This window comes from Oryctolagus cuniculus, chromosome 6 (assembly GCF_964237555.1).
Source record: "Oryctolagus cuniculus chromosome 6, mOryCun1.1, whole genome shotgun sequence".
Lineage (NCBI taxonomy): Eukaryota > Metazoa > Chordata > Mammalia > Lagomorpha > Leporidae > Oryctolagus > Oryctolagus cuniculus.
Window position 1 is genome coordinate 15,296,467 of NC_091437.1, and position 27,399 is coordinate 15,323,865.

General features: G+C 41.2%; 1 long non-coding RNA gene across 3 annotated transcripts in view; it reads right to left on the reverse strand.

Moving 5' to 3' along the window:
- Window positions 1–14,789, reverse strand: part of LOC103347859 (uncharacterized) — a 210,790-nt gene extending 196,001 nt beyond the window's left edge. Inside the window, exons 1-2 of one of the 3 annotated variants that reach the window (XR_011389676.1) lie at window positions 14,529–14,789; window positions 6,030–6,243 (exon numbers count right to left, since the gene is read on the reverse strand). This is a non-coding gene — a long non-coding RNA (uncharacterized lncRNA). The remainder of the gene's footprint in view (window positions 1–6,029; window positions 6,244–14,528) is intronic. The other 2 variants (XR_007918935.2, XR_516366.3) reach the window with 2 other exon arrangements.
- Window positions 14,790–27,399: the final 12,610 nt, after the last annotated feature.

Below are 27,399 nucleotides of genomic sequence, written 5' to 3' on the forward strand. Positions count from 1 at the left end.
TTTTATAGCCGAGAAAAGTGCACAGAGAGGGGGTAAGTGACTTACCCAAGTGCCATAGCTAATGCCTGGCAGAGCTGGGACTGGCTCCAGCCCAAGGCTGCTTTGGGCTAATGGCTGGGCCAATTCACTGTGCCAGAACACATGGCTGAAAAGTGGAAATCACTGCTAGGGTGTTGTGCTGCCTGGTTTGTCCCTTATAACCCTCCACTCTGCCAAATCGCTGTTTTGCTAAGTGTGTGGTTGAGGCTTTTATAATATTTTGCTAAATATTCTGTCTTAATATTTGGAAAAGCATAATTATTCCCTCTGGCCTTAATTTTTCTTGCTTAGAAAATATGGATCCAAAGAACATGAAGGCTTCAGTAATAATATCTTCATAACTAATTACAGGAAGCATATCTGAATCTACGATTAAAAAAAAAAAACAAACAACAGTCCTCCCAGTTTCAGTAAATATGTAGGTGCACTTTTTGTTTTCTCAATCACGCTAGAAGGATTTTTTTCAAAGTCAAAGGCCAGCAGTGCTTAACATCATACTGCTATAGAGAAGGACACATGGTAAGGCCTCCTCTCAAATCTTCACACAGCTACACACACAGACATCTACATAGATGAAAACCTTTCTTACAGTTTTCTCAGCTTAACTGTGTCTGACATACAAACGTGAAGTGTTTTTTCAGTTTTAATATGCATCAGTTTTCCAAAAACAAAAATGCAGCTACCATAAAAAAAGACGGTACAGCCCAAGAACGGCGATTCATACTGCAGCGTGGGTGCTGCCATAACTGTCCATGATTGCAGCTGTCACAGTCATGGTCATTCTATGCTGGACTGACGGTCTGTCTGCTTGAACAGATCCTCAAGCACAGAGCTACATGAGGATTCACATGCATATGGAAATGCTCGGCTCTCAATCACTTTCCGTTGGTCTTTCATAAGGTGTTTTCCCAGTGGAGTGTGTGAGTTTGTGTGTGCGTTTAAGTGGGTTACATGATGTGTGCTTTTCATTGTATGACAATAAAGGAACATCCCAAAATATACTTTTTTTTTCAGTAGAGTGTTTTGTCTCATAGGATCAAGGATCATTAAATTAATTTCCCAAAAATCCAATTTTTTTCTTTTCCTCAAAAATTTGGTTTTAGAGTCTATGTTTATAGAATTTCTCAAATTTCAGTCTTTCTGAAAAGTTATTTATGGTTCTTCCCTTTGTGCTATGAAAACAGGATAAAATAGCTTACGACAGAGCTGACTGCAGGGTTTCATCTGCTGGGCATTGTGGGAGAGGGATGATGACATCTTGGATTGATTTCAAAGGGAGCCATAAAAGCTGTATTCGCTTACCTAATTTATTCAGTCTCAAGTCCCTCTGCAGTCAGACCCCTCTGCCACCCCCACTCTGTGTTCAGGATCATCACTGCACACACACACAAAGGTTTTCTCTGCATTTCTCTCTTCCAGAGAAGAAATGGAGTTCAAATGTTACTGATTAAATGAGGGAAGTTGCAGCTTCTACATAAATCCAAATATCCTTCCGAACATCCGTGCTTGCGATGTGTGCAAGTGGTTCAAATTGAGGTCATCTTTCTTTTTAAACACAGATGATTTGCATTTATCATTAAATACTGGAAGCTTACTTTCAATGACAAATGCATGTCACTTAGCAAAATCAGGTAAAAGTGATTCTATGTTTGAAAATCCAAAGAAAGTTTTCATCCGTATATTCTACAGCACAAATATTTCGGGTGTTATATTGCTACCCGTCCATTGAATTTTTTCCTTGGATCCCTTCCACAGTCAAAAGGTATTCTCTGTTAAGATGTATTTTTTCATGCTGTCTGTACCCTGACATTTTTTTTTGAAAATTGAAAAGAAAATGAATTTTTATAATCACATCATTTTTCCCATCTGGAAGACACTTTTTTTTTTTTTTACTTACTGTTTAAAAAACTGTCCAGATCAATACAGCTTTCATGGTTGGGTACTGGCTGATTCAAGTGTGTTAGGGGAATACATACAGAGCTGGGAATAGCATTTACTTCTCTGGCTCTATTAGCTTTGTGGCAATGGTTCGTTAACAGCATACATCATTAATTTAGAGCAAACCCCGCACTAATAATAACAATTGATTTCTTTGTTGAATTTCTCTATAACCCAATGGCACACTTGACAACAAACCCAACTTTAAAGTCTCTTTGGGACTCTGGATTGCATCTTTTAAAACAGTTGTGCCTGATGACCTAACCTACTTGGTATTTTTCTCTCTGCAACATTTAAAATACAAAAACACAATTCAATGGGTAATTGTAATTTTAGTTACATTTTAGTAAAAGACGAGTAAGTATTTTTTTGAAAAAGATAATGAACATGTGACATAAATTTCCCTTCGGTTTGCATGAGTGTAGATTTTGTAAGGATCTCAGAGGTACAGCACGTTCGCAGGTATGAAAACATCATCCCCACCAGAATAACCCACAGCCTAAAGCCGAACATTCAGGGTGCCCACAACTACTCGCTCTGAATGGTGACTAGAAAACAGAATTAAAAGATATGTTTGTTTGGGTATGCAAAGATTTTGAAATCTATGTCTGGCTTTTTCCCAGTATGCTTTCTCCATGGACTGGGTGAAGAATCTTCACACATTGTTCTTGAGGGAGTCAGTCAATGTTTCTACTTCAGTGTCTTCAACTACAGAACTCATGGATAATATCTAAAATGCACATTTTTCAAGGTACATATAAAAGAAAAAAACTACTCCAGCTACCTCTTTGCCCATTGCAAAAAAAAAAAAAAAAAAAAAAAAAAAAAAAAAACTCTTGATAAAGTATAAATCCTGAGCTCACGATTACTGAATTCAAGCTCTGACCGGGTCAACTTGCTCATGTCATAGGCCACATGTGCTAAGCCCCAGGAGCACAAGCAGACAGTGGCCACCAAACTCATGGTAATTGTGATGTCATTAGGAAATGAGACACTTTATTTTCCCTTCTAAGAGCAGCAAGAGATTAATTTGGCAATATCAGCTATAATGACATGACAAATGGATTCATTCTGAAGATAAAAATGAACAGCTTAAATCTAATCTGCTGGCTAACAGGTGACAAGTATAGTTCCCTGAGAATCAGCAACGTGTGCCTAACAAGCAGCAGAAACAATGAGTTTGGGAGCACTCTTCCCAGGCAGCTGATATCTGCCACAACGCCGCAGATAGAGATCCACGCTACTTTTCTAATTTATATATTTTCCAAATTCAGAAATATTAGCAAGAGATGATTGTTTTAGAACATAAATTTCGAAGAACAAGAAAATCAACAAACATTTTGACCTCTTCTATCTCAAGAGAAAAGTAATAGGAAAATTTTCCTGATGTATTATGCGAGGAAGTGAGACACAATATTCCTGTACCATTAATAGAACCTTTATACATATATTTTTGAGAAGGCATAGGCCAATATCATGACTCAACACAGGAAAGCTAAGACCAAATAAGAATCTACTAACCAAGTACATACATATTATAATGCAAAGGCCATAGGCACTAATGTGTTTCTTGGCATGGATAAGAGTTACCAATATAAGCATTTTAGTCATTGATCTTGTTATATTTTCCTGTTTTATGAACTTTATAATATATGAGTTGTATTTTACAACTTTTCATATATTACTTCTGAATTTTATAAAGTAACCCAATGACAAAATCCCATTCATATTCACTCTGTGGCTATATCTATGCTCTTACAAAGTACAAGGTGTCTTCAAAAAGCTCATGAAAAATGTACATTATGAAAAAGCTACACATGGATTTCAAATCTTCTCCACACCAAAATAGACATATCTAATTCAATTTTTTCTCCAACTCTGTGAAGTAGCCTCATGCACTTCGACCAGATGTTAAAGGTGCTGGAAGCTTTGTCAAGGTCATTTGGCCTCGTGGTGACAAGATAATGAATTTGTATGTCTCAAAATTCTTAGTGAATAACCTGGAAGCAAGTCTGAAAATGAACTCATGACAAATTTTACCTGTTTCATTAAAAAAAAATCAATCCTTGACAGAGGTAATATCACTGTAAACAAATTAATGATACCAGTTCACCACAAACGCCAAAAGGTGCACCTGCCAAGGTGTGGCTATCAGCTTCATTGTAGAAAGACCTTCAAAGGCCCATGTGTTACAGGTTTGGTCTCCAAAGCCCTGCACTAAGGGTGCTAAAAGGGTGGACACTCAATCTGATTACAGAGCCATAAGATGGAGCCTTTGGGAGGGAACTGGGTTGGGCTGGACTGCTAGGGGCGAGGCCCCGTGCTTAAATCCTGGCGGCTTTACTCGAAACCACAGAGACACAGACAGGCGTTCCCTATGGCCATGTGACAGTCTGTGACTATGCATCACACACCCAGCAAGAACACCCTCGCCAGATGTTTCACATAGAGCCCCCAGTCTTGAACTGTCAACCTCCAGAACTGTCAGTCACACCAAACTTTTCTCTACATTTATAACATTAACTTCTCTCAGGTATTTTGCTGTCCCAATGAAATGCTGATTAATACAACATCCAATATAATTCTCTTTTGTTTGAAACAGAAAATACAATGAAGCCTAACTTATTAGTGACTGCTTGGACTTGCTTAACTCCATTTAGTCAGCTTTCCCGACACAAAGGGGAAGGCTACTGCTACCCATTGGTCACATTACCTGTTGGTCAGTGATTAGGTGTGAGAAGGTTACCAAACATATGCACTTGTACATAAACAAGAGTAACTGTTTAACTGCATAAAAGGACCTGTACATTAAAAATTAAGAAAGTAAGCAGTATCTAAAAATGTATTGACACATGGCTACAAATGTACGAATAGAAATCATCTCTAATATTTTATACCCAACAATGAAACGCAGTGACTTGCACGTAAGAGTTGAAGATATCAGTTTATAAATCTCAGCCCACCAATATTTTCCCTTAATAGACATTGAAAAATACATTAATGAATTTTAATAAACAATAAACACACACTCATTTGAACTGAAAAAAAAAATGTACCAGGAGCTAATAACATTTAGGCAGTAAATTCAATTCTTCTAGATCATGGCGTCACAACCCTACATTAATTTGACTGTGCGATATTCCTAACCATCAGATTAGAAAAAGAAACATTAAAAGCACTACACATTTGGCTCATCAAGGCTCTTCATTCTGAATATTTTAGGATGTGAATGCCTCCTGAGTTCTCATTATCTTTTTTATTCCTCTGCCTTATACTTTTAATTACAGAATCAGAGACAATATGGGATGTTATGAGGCACTGCGTGAATCAGTAAACTACACATTTGCTTATTGTGAATTTTCTTCATTTTCTATAAGATATCCCACAGGGAAAAAAAAAAAAGAGCGTAATCTACTACATAGAATGTGTTTCGACCCTGAAAGCATATCAGGAAGCTTGAAACATATTTAAGAGGAAATAAGGGCCAGCGCCGCGGCTCACTAGGCTAATCCTCCGCCTTGAGGCACCGGCACACCGGGTTCTAGTCCCGGTCGGGGTGCCGGATTCTGTCCCGGTTGCCCCTCTTCCAGGACAGCTCTCTGCTGTGGCCAGGGAGTGCAGTGGAGGATGGCCCAAGTGCTTGGGTCCTGCACCCCATGGGAGACCAGGAGAAGCACCTGGCTCTTGCCATCGGTCAGCGCAGTGCTCAGGCCGCAGCGCACTGGCTGCAGCGGCCATTGGAGGGTGAACCAACAGCAAAAGACCTTTCTCTCTGTCTCTCTCACTGTCCACTCTGCCTGTCACAAAAAAAAAAAAAAAGGAAATAAGAGGGGGCAGTGTTTTTCTTTCTCTGAGGGATCACCAGCCAGAGTGGGCAGGAGTTTTCCATGAGACCTTTCGGCTAAGGAGGTCATGCTGTTGGGTGTATTTCTATGTTCCAGCTGAGCTCAATTACTTTTACTGTAAGGAACTACATTAGTGAAGTTACAATAGCTGTTCTAACAGATAAACCCTAAAACCTCAGTAGCTTAGCACAAGGCTCAGGGGCTTACCACGGCTCTCCTTTCACTCCTGTGAATTCCCGATGCTGTCTGGTCAGCAGTCTCTCTCCAGCAGAGTCAACAGGGGAGGAACACGTGACTCTTGGGCAGACAGCTAGCTGTCACTGCCACCGAAGAAGAAATGTTTCCAGGAAATCTCCATCTTTCAGGAAATCCCGAGTCACAACCACTTAGACGCTGGACTTCAAAATACTTCTTGTAAATGCTGAAATGTTCAAAATGTGGTATCATTAGACACCTGTGATGGAGAACTTCCACACACAGTAAGTCATAGAAGGGTTTGGAAAATCATGATTCTATAGCTAATGGAACACTCCAGGAAGATACAGAAAACTTAAATGTAGTACATATAAAAGGACATACGCTACACATAGTTTTTATAGATTGAAAGCACATTATACAAAATTAAGTAGGTTGAGGAGACGACTGATGTATTGAAGGGGACATATACCAGAACCAACTGGTACCATCTCTGACAATGGCATGGAAAGGGTTAAGCCATGGTATGTCAAAGTTGACTCAGCAAATTTTTTTTTTTTTTTTAAATTTCATTTCTCCGCAAGGGGCTAGAGGCCTTTGAACATGGCCATTTCTAAGCTAGGAACAAAGATCAGAGTGGTTAGCTGACCCTATCACCAATTGCATCATGGTGACAGAGATGGATTCTGACACTGGCAAATAATTCCTAAACATCATTCAAAAGGTTTTCCTTAGGGGAAGGGGGCATTCATCTATAGCAGATATAACATTCTAAGGATCAAAATGGTTCACGGTGGGGAATGCATTTAGCCTAGTAGTTAGATGCCTGCATTCCAAACTAGAGGACCTGGGTTCAATGGCAGTTTCCTGCCAATGCATACCCTGGGAGGCAGCAGGTGATGGCTCAAATAATTGGGTTTCTGCTATTCATGCGGGAGACTTGGACTGGGTTCCCAGGCTCTCAGCTTTGGCCTTGACCCAGCTTTGGACATTGTAGGGCATCGGTGTAGTGAATCAGCAGAAGGCAGTTCTTCATTTGTATCAGTGTCTCTAAAATATAACAATCTTCTTAAAAATCTTATGATTCTACAGACAGATCCATCACTGTCCCCCTTAGACCCTGCCAAAATTCCAAGTTATCACAGATTTTACAAAAGGAATGCTAGTATATGTTTGAGAGATAATTCCTTCCTAGTCACTGCTGGAAAAATTAAAGAGACTGATTCTTATATTTATAGTCTTAGATTTAGTGCAACTTGCTACAGTTGTTCACCATTTCACTAACTTTAAAACTATGTGGTGCCAACTATGATCCGGACAGCACTCGATCCTGGAGATACAATATTTAAAAACAAAGACTCCAAAAATAATAGCTCTTCTTGCATGGAACTGATACCCCAGGGAAGAGACAGATGAACAAATATTCCCATAAATACAGACAGCAAACCAACAAGTCCTAATAAAGAAAATATGAGAACGGCGCAATGCCTAACACTGGAGGCTGGGGCAGGTTGTCTTACAGCGGTTTCCCTTTGAAGATGGAAGCATGTGTCCCAGTGACGCGCGCAGCAGGCGTGAGAAGCAGAAAGCTAGGGGTGAAGCACAGACAGCAAGACATGACATGATCTGAAGTTAGGTGGAGGTGCGCCCCTGCCAGGAGGATGGCCACACAGCCTGCCGAGTCGTTCCAAGGATTTTCCCCTTCACAGAAGAACACTGGAAGAAGACTGACTTCAGCAGGTTTGTATTTTGCTGGGGCTGAACAGGGTTCCAGGAAGTGCACGGATGTGGGCAACCACAGGGGGAGCTGTTGCCTTCACCGCACAGGCTCCCTGCGTTTTCCTATCAACTCAGTGGAATTATGCAATGAAAAACAATCACATTGCATGTGTCACCAATTTTCCACGAACAACAACAACACGATGATATTCGTATTTCCAAATGCAATGCATCCCTCGCGCAGTCTGAGATAGACCTACAGTCCCGTGGGCGGATACAGCTCTGGCTGCAGACAGTGAATGCTCCGTTCCAATGTTTCCCTGCTCTTCCTACTCACGAGCTGAAATTTGGTAAAGTAATTACCGTGGGCTACCCCTATCGCTCACTGCTCCTGCTAACTTTGGAATGCTTCGAGGAAGCACCTGGTATTTCTCATGACATGATACTTGGCACCCGCAAGAGGCAACTTTTCACCATCTTTACAGAGAACTTTCCTCTCCATTAGAGAATTCCCCATTCCACAAGCACTTTTACCTAATTCTGAAATAAAGTGGTGTAGAAAATATTAGTCACCACCTAGTCATCCGTATTTTTGCAGAATTGCCTAAATTTCGGAGTTTAAAGAAACACAAATTTCTATACTTCTCGTGGTATAGACACTACCAGATCAGACTTTCTGTAAAACATTTGTGTGCAAACTGAGCATTTAAATTCTAGATCCTAAGATGTATTTCTCCCTGCTGGTATTCTACAACACCATTATTAATATGCTGTGACATGAGACAGCTACAGCATTGCTAGCAAAGCCTTTCAGTGGTAATCCTTCTGAATCCTTTCTCGTAACAGCTGAACGTTTGCGGCACAAAACCAGTGAAACTCACACATGCTGCTATAGAGTAGTGGAGCGATTATTACAGCATTTTTTCCCCAAAGTACTTTAGGCTTTAGATGATTAGAGAATAGTCTTATGTTTTAAACTTCCTGCCAACAATGTGGCTTTTAGTTGCATTGGATTGAGGACAAATTGTAGTATAATGTATGTTGACAGTTTAATAACATGGGTTACTATCCTTGGTGTACTTTATGATGTAATACACCCTTATAGGTGCCCCTGGAGAACTGTGTATGATTTTCAAGGCTCAGAAAATTCAATAAACTCAAACAGTCAGAGTAAGATTTCTGCCTTCTGTATACTTTGGACATTTTCCTAAGAAATAAATAAGTGCTACCCTTCTAAAATATATTTCTGACATGACTTTTCTGTTTTTCTTCTCAAGATGTAGAGGCTAAGATTACCAGGGTGCGATTCTTATTAAATTACACATTAAAATACAAAAAGTCTCTTTCTTGAGACAATAAACAGTCTTTTTTCGGGTCTCGGAGGTAAAGTTCCTTTTCTCTAAAAAGCTGTAATTGTGGTTTTCAAAAATCTCATTAAATATTTAGATCTTTCCGGGCACAAGTGTTTTCTGTTGAGGTTTAAACACTTTTAGACTAATTATTTCTAATGTTTTGACCATTGTACAAATACATGTAGTATTACACAGCATAACAGCTAACAGCATAAAACAAAATAGCATGTCTTACGCACAGAGCTCATGTAATTACTCCTGGATTGGCTTTTCATCAAGATATTTCTGGGTTAAACAAAAATGCCAACAGAATGTATTTTAAAGCAATCTAAAACATTATTACTAAACGTGATTCTAAGGGTAGGCATTTGTTTATTGAACCTTGTTTTCTGTTTGCATTCAGAAGAGTGTAAACATAAGAAAATGTTCAAGCATTCAAAGACATGAAACTCATTATCACTCCAGGATGGACAAATGTGTGAAACTTCAGTGGGTCACAGAAAGGAATACATGCTACAACATCCTATAACAAATATTTTCTGATTACCACTTTGATTAAAAAATATATGGCAATATTTTGATGCCCTAGGCCAAAACAGGAGTTAGTAAAAAGGTCTACAAATCACTATCTTCCACAACTACTATCATTTATTCATCATTTTTAAAAAATGACATGGGAATACAAAGCAGAAAAATTTAAATTTCTAGTCCAAAAGGTAATAAAGTCTTTCATATTAAGTATTCCACATACTACAGAAACTGTGTAAAATAGTTTACATATGCAGGTTTTTTTTTTTTTCATTGCACTGGGCAACACTAAGGAGGTACATTCCTCCTCATTTCTATTTTGTAGATGAGCAAAGGCCAGAAGATCAGTTAATCAGAGACTATGGACCAAGAAGACGCTGGAGCTGAGTTCCCCCTACACAGAGACTTCAGAGCCCATTGCCTCCCACACTGGCCAGGCAACTGATGTAGACTTAAAAACTGATATATGGGTATTTAAATGAAAAACAGCACAAGCCAATATGAAGAATAGTATATGAATTTAGATTCTTAGTTCTTACTTGTTTTCAATAGTATCTGAATTTAGGTTCTTATTGTGTTTTAGACAGCTGTCTTGAAATTCCTTCATTTCAGGGTTCTCCCAAGATAGCATGGCTGCCCCCAACAACTCAACATCACTGCCCTTTGAAATTGTAACCCGGGCAAGGAAGAGTGCTTGGCCTAGCTGGTAGGACACCACTCAGGATGCTTGCACCTGATAGCAGAGTACCTGGTTCCCATCCCGAGTACTCTGACTTGGATCCAGCTGCCCATCAGTGTGCAACCTGGGAGGCAGCGGCTGGTGATGAGTCAAGCACTTGTGTCCCAGGGAAGCCCAGGCTGAATTCCCCACTCCTTGTTTTCCTGGTCATTGAGGACATGTGGGGTGGAAGCAGATGCGAGCTTTCTCAGCTGCAAATTTTAAAAACAGATAAAAATCTTACAGTTCAAATCACCTCCCAGTCTTCATCATTGCTACATTTTCTAACAGTGAATCAGAGCCAACCTGTTTGTGTGTTCCAATGATTGTATACAGAATAATTCTGGAAGGTTCTGGAAGTCCCTGAAAGTTGAGAGAGGGTCATTGAAAAGTTGAACTGCAGACTCCAATGCGAGGCTCACCCCAGGGGAGAAAAAGTTACTGCCCTTGAATTCTGGCCCACATGGACGTTTTTGGTTCCAACGTCTTTGTTGCCGTTTCTAATTTTTTGGCCCAGAGCCCCCATGCTTGCCTCCTCCCAGGGTTCCGCCAAGCAGGCCTGGTTGGAAGAGATCCCAGCCGAGAGCAGAGGTCTGAGGATTATTGAAGTGGTTTTCTTTTTAATCACTTATAAAAACAGAGGCAAAGCCAATCACCAGCCTTGTGATTTGCTCCAAGTCACTGAGCCTCGAAATTCCCCGAAGAAAGCGAGAGTCAGCTCTTTCCCAACAATGTGGTCTTTTCAGCTACTCTCAGGTTAGAAAGCCCTAGAGCTCTGGAAAGGCGAGGGACAGAGGAAAAAAAAAAAAAAGCAGTGCTTGAACAAAATCCATAACGTGGAGAGCCCATGCACCCACGTGCTCAAGCACAAATGCCTACACGTCTCTGCTCCTTTCCAGAAAGTTCAGCACGTCCGTTGGTCACTTCCTGTCACTGCCTCTTGTTGTTGTTCTGTGAGGTTAGCAACCAGAAAAGTCGTTTCTGGAAAGCTAAATTAGGAACCAGTGATGAGCCGGACTGCAGCATCCTTACCAGCATTTAATGAACCCATATTGAAGTCAATCCTTCCTGTCACTCTCTCACATCGCCAGTGGGTCCACATGAAGTCCCCACCCCACTCCCAAAACGCCAAAAGATCCCTGAGGTTTCATGCAAAGGATTAATTCCATCTGTGATTTTCAGTCCAGCTGAACACATAGTCACACTCACCTCCACCATTGCACCCCTACTTTGAAAAATTAAATAATCTGTAAACCCAAACCAAACAGGTGACCTTGTCTGTCCCCACTCAGAAACCTCAGCAGACTTAGTCAATAAAGGCTGAGCTCCAGTCACAGCAAGCTTACGCCAACCCCAAGATGAGGGAGTTGGCCATGATCCTTTGAGGCTGGCACCAAGTGGTATAAAACATGATCAAAGGCAGGAAGACTTGCCCGGCTCGCCACGGTGTGTGTTCAGGTCTTGCTGGAACACTGCGGCATTGCACGTGCCTGGTGTTTCCTGGTTTTGAACACGAAGGAATGGACTCACTTCTCAGCCTATTTGAACATCTTTCACTTTCAATCGTCCAGTACTCTAAATCCGCGTCTCCCTCTCCTTCTGCAAAACTATATAAAAACCCATCTGGCATTAGCTTTGCAGTCTCTACTTGAGGGCCCTGTCTTGGAACAGTAAAAGCCTCAAAGAATAACCTCAGGTGACGCAGACAACTTGGGAAAACCCCAAATCCACTGCTTATTTAAATTAAAGTTACAATATTTAGAATTCATCCTATAGGTCAAATAACATATAAAATGCAGCTTAACATTGGAACTGAGTGCCTAATAATTTGGCTGGAAAACTTGCATTACTCAACTTTTCAGCACTACAATGAAATACTGAGCCAAGCTACTTATGAAAACAAAAGAAGTTTAGTTTGGCTCGTGGTTCTTGGAGGTTCGAGGACTCGTGTCTGGTGGTGGTGTTCTTGCTGGGACGGTCACGGAGCAGCACAGGGCATCGCAAGGCAGGAGAGTGCGCATGCGTCTGTCTAGTCTCCCTCTGTTCTTTATAAAGCCACCAGGGGGCTCCACTCCAATGACCTTATCTATTCCTAAAGCTCCACTCTGAACACCAGAGGTCAGATTCAGTGCCGACCTCTTAACACCATTAACATTGAACTTTGAAGATTAAAAACTCCCATGCGAACTCAAGTGCACAAATCATACTTAGCACTCACAGTCTTTATCAACATTGGACAAATGTTGCACATATAAATTATGTTCAAACACATACATAAAACTCAGAACATTTGAAACTAAAGAAAATCCCTATCCTAATGTTTACTGTTCACTGAGACATGATTTTCACTCAATAATTTAGAAACTGTTCTTTTTTGCTTTCTGGAAGAAGAAAATGGTACTGCAGTAACTCACTTGGTCTGTTTCAGTAGGGATGCTATTTGAACTTCTTTGGCTATTTTACTGTTTTGAATAGATTACGAAAAACAAGATCACAATAATAGAATTACAGAAATCAAGATTACCATAACACAGCTTTTCCTAATAGGGGACTCAAATCAACTGAGTGGATTGTCTGAGCCGTGTAGGAATACAATGGCATATACCCAAGCTTTTGGTTCATGACTGATTTCCAAATGAAGTAAAATCTTCAGTCACTACATGGTTAACAAGAGTCAGTTTACAGTCAAGTTGCCTCCTAGTAAGGCCAGACTATAAGGCTGTGATGATCTGTGTGCACATAGTAGCTTTGTACCAAATAAAGGACTGATTGAATTACAATTCCAAGAGCCATTGCAAAGCCCTAAATATATAACTGGCAGGATTCCCCCAAGTTAAAAGTGCTAATCTCCAATACACATCAGCCCTGGCCTGGCTTGGCTTGTTAGGTAAACAAAATGTGTCTTGCCTGTCATTGCCATAAAATATTAATGCACTGGAAGTCTCTAAACCTTGCTAAGCATAAGGCCTATTATCACACTTAAGAGCAAAGCAATCTAATAAATCGCCGGCTGTATAAAAACTAAGTCAGCTGGCGGAGACAGTGATCTCCCTAAGGGATAGTAAGAGCCTCATCTCCAACTACAGCAGCTGCAGTTCCAGAGAAATTATGTTTCTTCTGCTCAGTAAAAATAAATTTGTGCTGAATTCTGTTATTTAAACTCTAATGGAATCGTTCAGAATATCCATACATTATGAGTAATAGAAAATTAACTAACAGAATCATCTCCAATGCTGCCATACAGTAGGCAGAATATCTGTATCAGGCTTGCATTTTAAAGGGCTCAATCTCATGGAAAATCAAGGTGCTTATTTCCATTACCTATTTGGAGAGAGCATGAGCCCCAGTTCATGCATAAATAATTGTGTGTAAACACTGAGTTCTGAGCTGATATCCCTAACTGAAAGACACTTAGTTGTTCAGCCCTGGTGGGAGGTCTGCAGGCATTATGTAAATACACACAATATCATTGCCGTCTACCCTAAGAACAGTTCTAAAACTGCTGTTCCAACTGCTGTTTTATGCTACACCTAACCAATCTCTGAAAACCACGAGAAACATAAATATATTTATCTAACCCATCCCACATACATTGAATTAATTTCATCAACATATTTCCAGTTGGAGAAAAGATCAACAGAGAGATTTTCACAGTTCTTTCACATATTGTTATTTCACTTGAGCCTTATAATAATCCAGTATGGTAAGCACAGTTGCCATGCCCGTGTCAAACATGAAGAAATAGCCAACGTGCCCAAAGTCAACCTGTTTACGGGAGGCGCCAGCAGTTCTCGAATCCAGGCCAGGTTGCACACCACGCCATTAAAATGAACCAAGGTGCTGTTGTCACTTTTCATCTGACAAAGCTGCTGCTTCAAATCTTGACAAGCAGTTAGCATACTAACATGTGATTGTGGCCAACGGAAGGAAATTCGAAGTTCCATGATGAACGAATATTGGGTATGTTTCGTGACTTTCAGGAGTAAAATGCTACTGATCTATGCACACGAAAAAAAAAAAACTTCCACATTCAGAATGCTAGGACGTGAAAATGTATTAAAATGATCTTTTTTAAAACAAATTCTTAATGATTTAGGAATCATAAGCTTGAACCTTTACAGAGAACACCCTCCACCCCTTATAAGAGTTCATTTATGTGATGAAGGAGCTACAGTAAAGGAACACGGGGTTCACCTGTGTGTTGCTTACGGAGGCATCATTCTCAATAAGGCCGTGCCGTATTCTCCATGTGGACAGCAGCACTCCTTCTTCCCTTGGGAAGAATGAAATCATAATGAATCGCTTCAGTTTTGTGAAAATGGATCTGGAAGTTACACCTTTACCTAATTATGATGAAAAGAACACAGTGATGTCAACTTCTCTGAATGCCTGACTCTGATCGAGTTTGTTCCAACAGCACTTACCTGTTGAAATCCAGCACTCTATTGTGCAGAGAGTTAGCTGCCACAATTGCAAAGGTGTTTCAGAGTCAGTGCCCATCCCCAACATGTCCACAACTTTGTGAAAGACCCACAGTCAGGTAGGTCTACAATTGGGATGAACAAGATGCAAATATATTTTTTTTCTGAAATCAAATCTAATCTAGACTCCAAGATACCGTTTTGTTACCCTTGACACAAACAGGGTCTCTTCATTCATCTTAATTCCCCTCAACCTCTCTTTTTTTTTGGTCCCTGGAAAACAAAAAACTCTCTCCAGTCGTAGTGAATGGTAAGTGATCACATTTTGTTGATGCCATGACTCATGCTCTCACACTACGCTGACCCAGAGTTGCGCTTCACAGCTGGGTCTCCACTTTTGTTCCCCTCCTCTGATACCTGTTGAGTTCTCAGGGGCCAGCCAAGCACTCAGTAGCCAGTTTCTGCCTCTCCAAAATTTTCACTCGGAGTGGAAAAGTCAATACAAACAAACACGGTGCTCAGCATTCCCTTCCTCCAAGGATGAAGTTCATTCATTCATAAGCAGCAGAAACAACACAACACTGAGGTTTTGCTCCTGTAAATCATCAGTGTCTCATCCTGTTACAACTACGACACAAACGGTAGAAAAAGGTACAGGTGCATTTCAGCCCAAGTCCTTTAACAATAAAATGTTCACAATCCCATTGCCATGTTTGTACATGACATTCTCTCTTCTGGAACAGAATCACTGAAGTCTTCAAGCTTGGTTTCCAGGTTACCATTTCTGTGAATTAATTTTCAATGTTTCTAACCAAAGAAAATTCTTACTCTCCTGCTTTCCCACATTTTAATATTTGTATTACAGTCTATTTGAGGTTATGAATGAGTTTTCAAAATGTTCATGGAAATGCATATTATGAAAGAAATTAGGGGCTGGCGCTGTGGCACCGCGGGTTAATGCCCTGGCCTGAAGCACCAGCATCCCATATGGGCACTGGTTTGAGACCCGGCTGCTCCTCTTCTGATCCAGCTCTCTGCTATGGCCTGAGAAAGCAGTAGAAGATGGCCCAAGTCCTTGGGCCCCTGCACCCACATGGGAGACCTGGAAGAAGCTCCTGGCTCCTGGCTCCTGGCTTCGAATCTGTGCAGCTCTGGCCGTTGCTGCCAATTAGGGAGTGAACCATCAGATGGAAGACCTCTCTCTCTCTCTCTCTCTCTCTCTCCCTCTCCTTGCCTCTCCTCTCTCTGTGTAACTCTGACTTTCAAAAGAATAAATAAATCTTTTTTAAAAAAATAAATTAAACTTGGAATTTGAAGATCTTTTTTGCGCAAAAATAAACCTTTATCTAGTTCTACTTTTCCACAAATTTTTGAGATACCCTTATATTGTGATTATCTGTTTACTTATGTGTCTCCTTCCTAGGTTATTATTTATAATTGTATTCCCCCCAGCATGCAGTCTCCACTTGGAAATACCTAGGATGATAATATCAGGATGGCAAAGCAGGGATAACAGGCCAAAAAGAGCAAAGATTGAGCACTGGTGGACCAAGATGAAAACAAACCAAGACCCAAGACTGTCCATTCACATCATCTAGTTCAGCAGGAGGAGTGCCAGCAACAGAAATCATGGGGCACTTGTGAAGGGGAATATCATCAGGTTAACTTTATCCCTTAGATACAAGAAGGTCTCATCGGTTGAATCTCGATACTGATTGCTGATGTGTGTGCAAGGATGGTTAGTAGTGAGAGCAATAAATCCCACCATAAAAGTAGAGACCAGAGCAGAAGGAAGCCAGAGAAAGAGCTTAACCTCAGAACCAAGAATTTCCCACTGAATTCCTTCATAATCACAATGAACTGTACTGTACTAATAGTAGTAGTCATTATAATGATCAATAATAAATACAAATATCCCCCAAAGTCCTCAGCATGTTTTCCTTCATATCCTTTTAGCCAGAAATAAAATATTGCATTCAAATATGTTGATAATGAGGATGAACTTCACAGTGACACACTGGATACAAAAATATTTCAGCTCATAATTTTCCTAAAAAAATTAATCTCAAGACTCCATTTGCTAAATGGCAAAGGGGCATGATCATTGCTGTTGGTTCTTCTTTCCTTCCCTTTCTCTAGTCCCAGAAAAATGACAGCACACTGAGCTTTAATGCAGGGAGCATGTTCCTAGGGTCGCAGGATCATTCCTGGATGCTCAAGGTCAAGTAGACTTTCTTGATTGATTTATATACATGATACACTCCCTGGGTCTGGGTACCTGCCATGCAAAGTCAACAATGCAGGTGGCAAACAAGGACAGGACAGGCCACCTGCAGATGTAGCCCAACCAGGGTGAAAAGAGGTATCCCAGAACATTAAGAGCAGGTAAAAAGATGAGACTAAAGGCAGAGAAGTTGTGAAACCACTGAGACTAAAAATGCCAAGAGAGTGTATGCGGCCGGCGCCGTGGCTCAATAGGCTAATCCTCCACCTTGCAGTACCGGCACACCGAGTTCTAGTCCCAGTCGGGGCGCCGGATTCTGTCCCGGTTGCCCCTCTTCCAGCCCAGCTCTCTGCTATGGCCCAGGAGTGCAGTGGAGGATGGCCCAGGTCCCTGGGCCCTGCACCCACATGGGAGACCAGGAGAAGCACCTGGCTCCTGGCTTCGGATCAGCGCGGTGCGCTGGCCGCAGCGCGCTGGCCGCGGCAGCCACTGGAGGGTGAACCAACAGCAAAGGAAGACCTTTCTCTCTGTCTCTCTCACTATCCAGTCTGCCTGTCAAAAAAAAAAAAAGAGAGAGAGAGAGAGAGAGAGAGAGAGAGAGTGTGTGTATGCCTTTGCCAGGGAAAGAACAAATAAACAAGCAGCAACACATTTCAGGAAATGATTTCTTTAAAGCCTGGAAATTAAAGAAAAATGTGAGAGCTCAATTTGAAAGAATGTGTAAGAGCAAACGGGATCAATTAGATTAAACTCATACCAAGGCATTTTATAGTGAAAATTAAGACCATTAAGTAAAAAATAAAAGTTTTTGAAGGTCCCAGAGAGGACATTCCAACTACTCTAAGGGAGTTAAGTCAAACTGACATTGAAATTCTCAAGGACATCATTATATCTGAGAATACAATGGAGATCCATTTTCAAAGTACTGGAAGAAAAACGCATTTAAAGTAGAATTCTACTTCCAACTAAATGTTCTATTTAACTCTGAGTGTACAATAAAGATTTTACAGGCACACAAGGCCACAAAAAGTTTATCACACAAAAACCCTTGGACCCGCTCCTCAGCAAGTACAGAAGAAATGCATGCAGAGGGTCACTGCAAAGCCTCAGGAATAAAAGGTGAATAAAGATTTCACAGAAATACTTCACTCTATATAAAAATCAACATCCCTAAGAAAAACAATTCTGAGAGCAAAGGTGGTGAGGAATTAAAACTTGAAACCACAGGTGGGGTGGGGGAGCTCTAACTTATTGAAAGAGAATATATAGATGTTTGCAAGCTTAAAAAACCTAATCAAAAAAACTAAATTTCAGCATACATCTTAACAAAGGATAACTACTTTTGCAATCAGAGGATGAAAACTCACTGTTTTTTAGTAGACACCAGGAAATTAGGGAAAAAGGAAAACCAACAAAAACTGTTCATAAATTTTAAAAGACATGCCAGAAATAAACCTCAGCCTAACATAAATACAAATAATATAAAAGAAATAGAAATGATTGTGATCACTGATAAAAAGTCTCTAAGGGATGTTTCTAAAGGTTCAGAAACAGTAAATAGCAAAACACAAATTTCGAAAATACATGATAAAACAGCTACACACAAATATAGACAAAAAGACAACTAGAATAAAAAACAATTTAAGACAAAATATCATTAAAGAGATTCTATTGTGGTATGTATAATTAGTACGAGTCTATAAACATGTAACAATGCAGCCAAAATTGTTAGTTAATGACCGACAGAAGCATAGTGGGAAGGCATAAATCAACAATCACAGTTGAAGATCAGCAACTAAGAACTACTGACAAAATCAAGCAGACCGGAAATGCTAGCATATTTTGTAGATTAAAAGTCCCAACGAATACATGAACAGCAACAGAGACTACATTTTTGCTTTAAGAAAATTAGAAAGGTTAAAAAAAATTAACCAAAGGCCACTAAAAAAGTCTCAACAAATTCCTAAGAATCAATACTATTGGCCTTTATCTACGAAGCAACAAAATGATAAACCAATAATAAAGAGATAGCTGTCTAATTCATGCCCAGAAGGAAATATTTCTCAATAACCCTGGGATTCAGCAAAGGAAATTTAAAAGGGAATAACAAACCCCTTGGAGCAGAAGGATAGTTCCACGTTCATATTTCAAAATTTGATCCTCCACGTAATACAGATTTAATATTAAGTGTAGGTTTTAGCTGAAGAAAAACTCAATGTGGACCAATCTAGTTAAAAACAGACACTGCACGCGCGCACACACACACACACACACACACATACAAAAAGAGATTTAATCCTTTTTAATTAAAATATGATATCCAAAACAAAAACGAGCAGATTCCATATTGAATGCTGTATTCTGAACTCCATGCTGCAATATAAGGAGAACTACGAATAAAACTGGAAAAAAAAGGCGCTAGACAGGAAAAACACCCGGGCTCCATGTCTTACTCAGAAAGGTGCTTGGAAGTTTAAGGCAGGGGAAGAATCACAGTCATTTCAGGCCTCACATGCACCAGCAGCTGTCATCTGCCTGTTGCTGGAGCAGACAGATGGCCCATGTTAGTCAAAGGGCAAGCTAATACCAACACCGCCTTGGAGTTACAGTGGGCAGAAATTGCAAGAAGATACAAAAGAAATTACTAACAGTGAATGTAGACTAAAGAGGTGAAGATGTGGCCTCATGGGTAAGCCATCAACGAAGACGCTCACATCCTACATCAGAGTTCCTGGGTTCAGCTCCAGGCTGTGACTCCCGACTCCAGCTTCCTGCTACGCAGCCTCGGGAGGCAGTGCTGATGGCTCAAGTAGACGAGTTTCTGCTGCCCAAGTAGCAGCTGGACTGAGTGCCCAGGTCCTGGCTTCCCCTGCGCCACCTGGCCAAGACACACATTTGGGGAGTCGACTGGTAGATGGGAACACACTCTTTCCCTCTCCTTTCCAAATAAATGTTTTTAAAGTAGCACTTCTCAGCTTCTCTGTATCTGGCTATACCACTTTATTTAAAAGAAAGAAAAAAAGACATGACCAAAAAACATGATCAGAAATAGCTGACAACTGATGATAAAGGACAGTGGAGCCCTGGCGGGAATGTGGCTCAGCCTTGATGTGGTAGAAAGGCATTCCCCAGAGAATGAGTCACTGTAGCAGCAGCCATCACTGGTCTCCTGGCCCTGGAAATGTCTGAACCTCTCTGCCTTCATAATAAAAATATCAACTCTTTTGGGGCCCAGCACTGTGGCACAAAAGGTTAAGCTGCCTCTCGCAATGCCAGGGAGGAACACCAGTTTGAGTTGTAACCGTTCTGCTTCCAACCAAGCTTCCTGTTAATGCACCTGGGAAGACAGCGGACGATGACCTAAGTACTTGGGCCTGTGCCAACCACGTAGGAGATCTGGATGGAGTACTGGGTTCCTGGTTTGGACCAGGGCCAGCCATGGCCCTGTGGCCAAATGGGGAGTAAACCAGCATATACAAGATCTGTTTCTCCCCCAATACCCTCTCTAACTGCCTTTAAAGAAATAAATATTTTTAAAATATTACCCTCTTTTAAAGGTGAATAAATTCCTTCAATGGTTTGTGTATTGTTATGTATACAGAAAAGCAGCGGTTTCAACTTATTTAACATTTTCCCCTTTCTGATCAAATTTCTGCTGATAGATATCCTTAATAATGTAATTTTGCATACAGCTTTGGTAATGTTTTTTTAATTTTGCTTATTTGAGAGGCAGAGTTATAGACAGAGAGAGGGAGAGACAGAGAGAAAGGTATTGCACCTGCTGGTTCACTCCCCAAATGGCTACAATGGCTGGAGTTGGGATGATCTGAAGCCAGGAACCAGGAGCTTTTTCAGGGTCTCCTACATGGGTGCAGGGGCCCAACCTCTTGGACCATCTTCTACTGCTTTCCCAGGCCAGAAGCAGAGAGCTGGATTGGAAGAGGAGCAGCCATTATGGGACGCCAGCAACTCAGGCAGAGTCTTAGTCTACTATGCCACAGCACTGGCCTCTATGTATATCTTTTAGGCCTGATTTACCTCTCTATACAAGAACTCTAAGAACCTGCATGTTTTAAACTTATTTAGTAGTTCCAGATTGACTATTACCAATGTCAGGAAAGATTTCTGTCATACTTGTTAAAGACCATGAGCTTCTGTTTCTATTATCAGCATAGGCTACCAATTAGAACAATGTTTAGAAGAAGAGGCATTTCAATTGGCATAGATAAAGCCAAATATCTTTTGGTAAAACTCATCAATAGCCTTAAGTTTTAGTAGCAAATGCTAAGGTATCTCTCAGTGAAACATGTGAAAAAAACTACAGTATAATCCACGTAGACTGACCATATGCAAAATGAGCTTTCCATGCACCTGCTACCTGACTCATTTACATACTGTGTGAGAAATGTGCTGCCCTAACCTGGAGCATGGACTTGGAGCCAGCCTGGTTGCATCCCTAACCACTAGTGATCGTGGCACACAGAGAGGCTGCTCAGTATCGCCATATCCTGGTGACAAAGATCATGACACCTACATCCTAGCTTGTTCTAAGGGTTACTGAAACAGTGACAGATAGAAATGGAGGTGTGATAGTTGCAGACTGCTATACAACTGCAGACGCATGGTGCCTAGAACACACACTGGCCAATGTGTGACCTCAACATTAGCTGCCACCCCTGTCTTCCAGTCCTGGGCTGGATGCTGAGGGAAAGGAAGTGTGAGATCAAACTGTAGAGGGAATTACCAGTCAAACTGCGGTGTTCTACCTAATACTAAGGACACAGGGACACCTTTGAAGGATGTGGAAGGAGGCGAGCCACATTCTCAACTTTGCTTGTTTTAAATTGTTTTTTTCTGGCCACAGTGAGGAGAATGGATTGACCGGGAAGAGGGGGAAGGTTTTAGAATGGACACAGAGAAATTGTCAAAAGCAATTGCCAAGGAAGGAGCAAATAATCTTTCCTGCAAATGTGAGTGGGGTCCTGGGACTACACTGTTTGTGAAATAAATGCTGCCCTTGGAGTCAGAACCCTGTAATCGGTGCAAGGTTTCCAAACATCCTCTAAGATTTAAGTCCTTCTTTTTATAAAACGTGGACTAAACAAGAAACTGTATGAAAGTGGTTCTTAACCATCACACGCAGTTCTCCTGCTCTCCTCATCACTCTCAATGGCAGTAGAGGGGCAAACCAAATGTCAGGGTCTCCTCTAGGCTGTTTATTTTACCAGAGTAGAGGCAGAAAGATGGAGCTGTGTATCACAAGGCAAACAAAAGCACTGGGACTGATATTTGCATTACAAATCAAGTTTGTCATGGAAGAATGTCCTTCAACCAAAGCAGTGTGTAAAGGTACCCAGTGGCTGTCCAACACCTCCCTCACAACATTGATCCCTAAATATTTTTACCCAACTGAAACACCGATTGCCACATTTTTAAAGCTTTCCTATAAGTGTGTTCATGCCCTCATGTGCCTCTTTTCCCATCTTAATTTCATGTCCATCAACAACATCACTCCTACACATATGCCCAATGCAACCCCTCCCCCAACCACACACAACTCTACTTCCCTGAAAAAAATCCCAAACCTCAATAAATTCAACCAGTCTCTTGTGAGGAGTCTTCAAAAAGTTCACAGAAATGCTTATTATTTTAAAAACATGCATGGATTTCAAAAAAAGCTTATGCCATAAAAATCTTTCAATTCCATTTTCCCATGAAGTACTCTTATACATAGAGGAAAAAACTAGGTTGGACTCACTTCCTAGACATGGCCATTAACTTAGCCCCATTCTATTCCCTGGTCTATTCCTTCTCCCATTCCTCTAGACTACTCTGTCCTAGTCAACCCACTGTTCTCAAAATCCTAATACTTTCTCCCACAGCCTCACCTTTAGCTTTCACTGAAGATACATAAAATATCAACACAACAGGGGCCGGCACTGTGGTACAGCGGGTTAAACCGCAACCTGCAACGCTGGCATCCCATAGGGGCACCAGTTCCAGTCCCAGCTGCTCCACTTCTGACCCAGCTCTCTGCTATGGCCTGGGAAAGCAGTAGAAGATGGTCCAAGTCCTTGAGGCCCTGCACCCACGTGGGAGACACGGAAGAAGCTCCTGGCTCCTGGCTCTGGATCGGCGCAGCTCCAGCCATTGTGGCCATCTGGGAAGTGAACCAGCGGATGGAAGTTCTCCTCTCATCTCCTCTCTTCTCCTCTCTTCTCCTCTCTTCTCCTCTCTTCTCCTCTCTTCTCCTCTTTTCTCTTCTCTTCTCTTCTCTTCCCCTCCCTCCTTCCCTCCCTTCTCCATGTAACTCTGACTTTCAGATAAATAAATAAATATTTAAAATAATAGAGTAAAACAAAGCCAGTCTCTCCATTTGTGCCCTGGACTCCAGTCCCCGCTACTCTGTGTCACTGTAATCATCTCTTCACTGTCCTTGCTCTTCCTGCCATGATTTTTCCACAGACTATCTGGTGACCACTACAGACATTCGTTCTATAATATCTCAACCGCACCCCACATTCCAGCTCATCTCTGCTCCCCTACTTGATTACATGGTTCTGAAAATTTGCCCTCCTCCCCTGTCTTCCTCCTTCCTCTCCTCCTCCTTCTCTCTCTCACCTCCCCTCTCTCTCACAAACACACACACACACACAAACACAAACTAAATTTTTCCATCAGTTACCAAACATCCTACTATTTCTTGCACCATATAAAACAAAAAATAAAAATCCTATAATCCCACATTTCCAGCTACGGCTCCAGGTCATCCCTCCCCGGAAGAGAACTACTCCTAGGAACTGTGTTGACTGTCCTTCCCAGCTGCTCTCCACTTTCTGTAAAATCTTTATACTGTGCCTCAACTTCAGTGTCTTTATCCAGTTCACCAGGCATCCCCATTCGGCTCAACCCAGTGGTCAATTCTCATACTTCTCGACGAAGTCAGCATGTTATACTTTGAAACTTAACAATCTTGACAATCTGGAAAGACTGGGTTCAGCCAAACTCTTCTGTTATTTTCACCTTGTCATACTGACCATGTGTATGAACCCACTACCTCTGTGCAACAGAAAAACACACACAGAAATACACAAAAGGATACATACACAGACTCATACAGGCAATCTTGTCTCTCATATCCTACTTGGCTTCAATAGAGCATACATAATCTTTGGACCATACACTTACTTATTAGTTTATATTCTATCTCACCATTTGAATTTAAGTTCCACAAGGACTGGGACTTTAAATCTCTAGCACCTACAGCAATGTTCAACATACAGTAGGCATTCAACACACTGTGTTCAAATGTGTGAATAAACCAGTGAAATCAATATTTAAATTTACCAAATTTACCAGAAGATAAAAATAGTTGTTCAATTAGCAATGGCAAATCAAACATGTTAACAAGCTATGATATGAATATTCTATACATGCATTTATTCATCTGTAGTATTTATAACTTACACACTCCCCAAAATGATTGGAAGCAGCTGATATTTATACAGTATGGCTATTTATAAACAGAATGCAGAATATTTTGTCTTTCAGGAAGGAAAGAAATGCTGTCTAACTTCCTAGATAAATTATAAGAGTAACCATTTGCAAAAACATGAGAACAGACTAAAACTTTTTCTTCAGACAAAACCTAATTTGTTTTATTTTTATACAGTTAAAAAAAATACCAGAGGGCAATGCCAAGGCCAGGGGATACTCGAGTTAACAGAAACTAAGAGGATTGTTGATTTCAAGAACGAAGATGTCAAACAAATCTTCCATTGTCTTTTTGTATATTTTTCTTTCCCATTTTGTTACAACAAAAGCCAATTCCATGTATACTAAATACATTAATAAACTTTACATGTTTTTGCTTTCTTTTAAAAAAATTTATTTATTTATTTCGAAAGAGTTACAGCGAGAGAGTCGGAGCCAGAGAGAGACATCTTGTATCCACTAGTGTACAAATATCCTGTTTAAATTTCCCTGGCATAGCCAAAGGGGGTTCCTCTAATTCTAATTTGCTTCTGTTAGTCACAACACATTTAACTTCTCTCTACCTACAGCTATTCATCTAATTTAACTTTTTATGAAAGAGAAAGAGAGATGTGTGTTGTGTGGAAGAGAGAGAGAGAGAGAGAGAGAGAGAGATTGATTTTAAAATTTCTGGTGAGAAGGGTATTTTCTTGATGGTGCTGGCCAGGGTCTGGAACTAGTTTTCCATGGGAGCGGAGAAAGCTTTGGCCATTAAAATAAAACCACACAAAACAGTGGAAAATGTGTTGCTCAGATCCCGGGAGGCTTTGGCTGGGAGCAGAATAGGCCTTTTCAAGCACCAGCCATTAGGATTCTGGGTGACTATTCCGGGAGGAGATGAAAGGAGTGGTTTTTCTGTCCGTGTCGAGCTCCTATTAGCCCCTTGAGGAAACAGGGGTTTCACAGAAACCATGAATTCCCTGTTACTGAAATGACACTGTTTAATTTCCTCATAAAAATGCAATTTAATAATAGTCACATCTCGACTATGAACAAAGCTGCAAAGTTACAAATTAGAGGCAGCCGCCTGGGCACGGACAGCAAAATCCTTCCAAGCCCTTGTCTTTCTTTTCCCCGTGTGCCTCCCTCTCCCCCTTGATGCTCATATTTGATTTCACATTTTCCAGTCCCTCGGATACAAAGCTGCGGCATGCAGCTGAAACATTCAAAAGGCAGAGAGGCTATGGCTACCACCTCACCAAAGGCAGGTCTACTGAACTGTGACTCCCTGCACTTAATTACTCAACTAGGCGGGCTGATGATCAGGTCCCCAGAGCGCTGTCCGATCGTGAGTGATGGAGCCTGCTTGCAGCAATAGGCTTTTCGGCAGCTAAGCCAAAAGGTTAAAAGTATACACAGAACTTCAAGGCAACCATTGTTTTCCAGTAGCTACAAAACCAACACAATAACAGAACCTGCTCTTGAATGAGTGCCTTTGGTTCTAAAGCTTCCACTGAGGAAGGCGAGCGTTGTGCAAAGAAGTGTGTTCTCTTGAGCAGATTTGCAAGTGCTAGGCTTGGGAGAGTACTGGGGCGCAAAGCCCGTCTCCCCAACACGAACTTATGCCACAGCAGCGTCAGTTTTGAAATCAAGAAGTCAAGATGATCCACTTGTGAGATGAATCAGCAAGTCCCAGTGAGAGCAGCCAAGCCGGCTGTTCCCTTTCTGAATAATTACGAACGGCAAAGTGACAAACAGACTTTGTTCTCCATCACCGATGGGAGGGGAACTGACATTGGGAGCCAGCTTTCCAAAGCAAGGCATGACGGGCTTGCCAGGCAAACTGTTCACACCCCCACTGAGACCACAAAACCCACCAGCTGTAATTCCAGAAACACACGTGTGTGTAAGACAAGTAATTGCACACCTAACCATCCACTGAAGCCTGTGTGCCTGGGCTTTTTTGCAGGTGCCCGAGGCACTTGTGCTGTTTGGATTTGAAAACAAGATTTCTTTTAACTGACAGGATATTATCAGATTCAAGCTGACTCATACAGACACATCTCCAAATGAGAGGGTGGCATGGAGAATCAAGGCGCACACATGACTGTCCCCTACTTTGGGATGCAACATTCTAAGCAAGGGACAGAATTAAAACATCAGCTTGTAATTCATCATTTTTCCAGATCATCAATGAAGCAATATCATATTGAAATGTTATTGCTGTGGGCCAAAAGAGAATTGAGCAAGTATTAATCCATTTTCTAAAATGACATTATAAAAAGCTATGGAGGTAGGCGGTGCTTCGGGTCCATTGGCCAGAGGCAAAAAGAGATCCAGGTTTCTGGTTCCAGCTGCTAGCAGCTCCAGCAGACAAACACACAGCAGACCTAGGAAAGCAGCACTCAGCACACTGTGGAATCAGCCTGTGGGCGAAGCTGAAATTCTGATCCTTCCAGGAAAGACGCCGGTTTGTGTGACTTGAACCCAGCCCTCATTCTCACTAACGCTGCACAAATGCTTTGCAGATGGCAGTAAAGTAAGGCTAATGTGGAACCGAACGATCCAGCGTCATACAACACCCTCATGTCTACCACTTTCATCCGGAAAGGCAAAAACATGGTGTTAATTTCACAAAGATATTCAGACTGCCAATTTCTCATCTCCTCCCCAAGAAATGTACAGAAATAGGATTTCTAAGTTACATGCAGAGAGACCTCACAAATGCAGAATTCAACACTCCCTAGCAAACAGTATGGTACTGCAATCTCTCTTTCTAAGGCACTCTTGCCACAGAATAGGGAATTGAGGGAGGTCCCTAACTGAAAAGCTTCCCCCCCCCCCAAGCCTTTCCTGCATATGGATCAGATTTTACTACTGAACTTTCAAAGTCAAAAAAAAAAAAAAAAGTAGGAATAGTAACTCAACGAAGACTCAATCTTGTAAT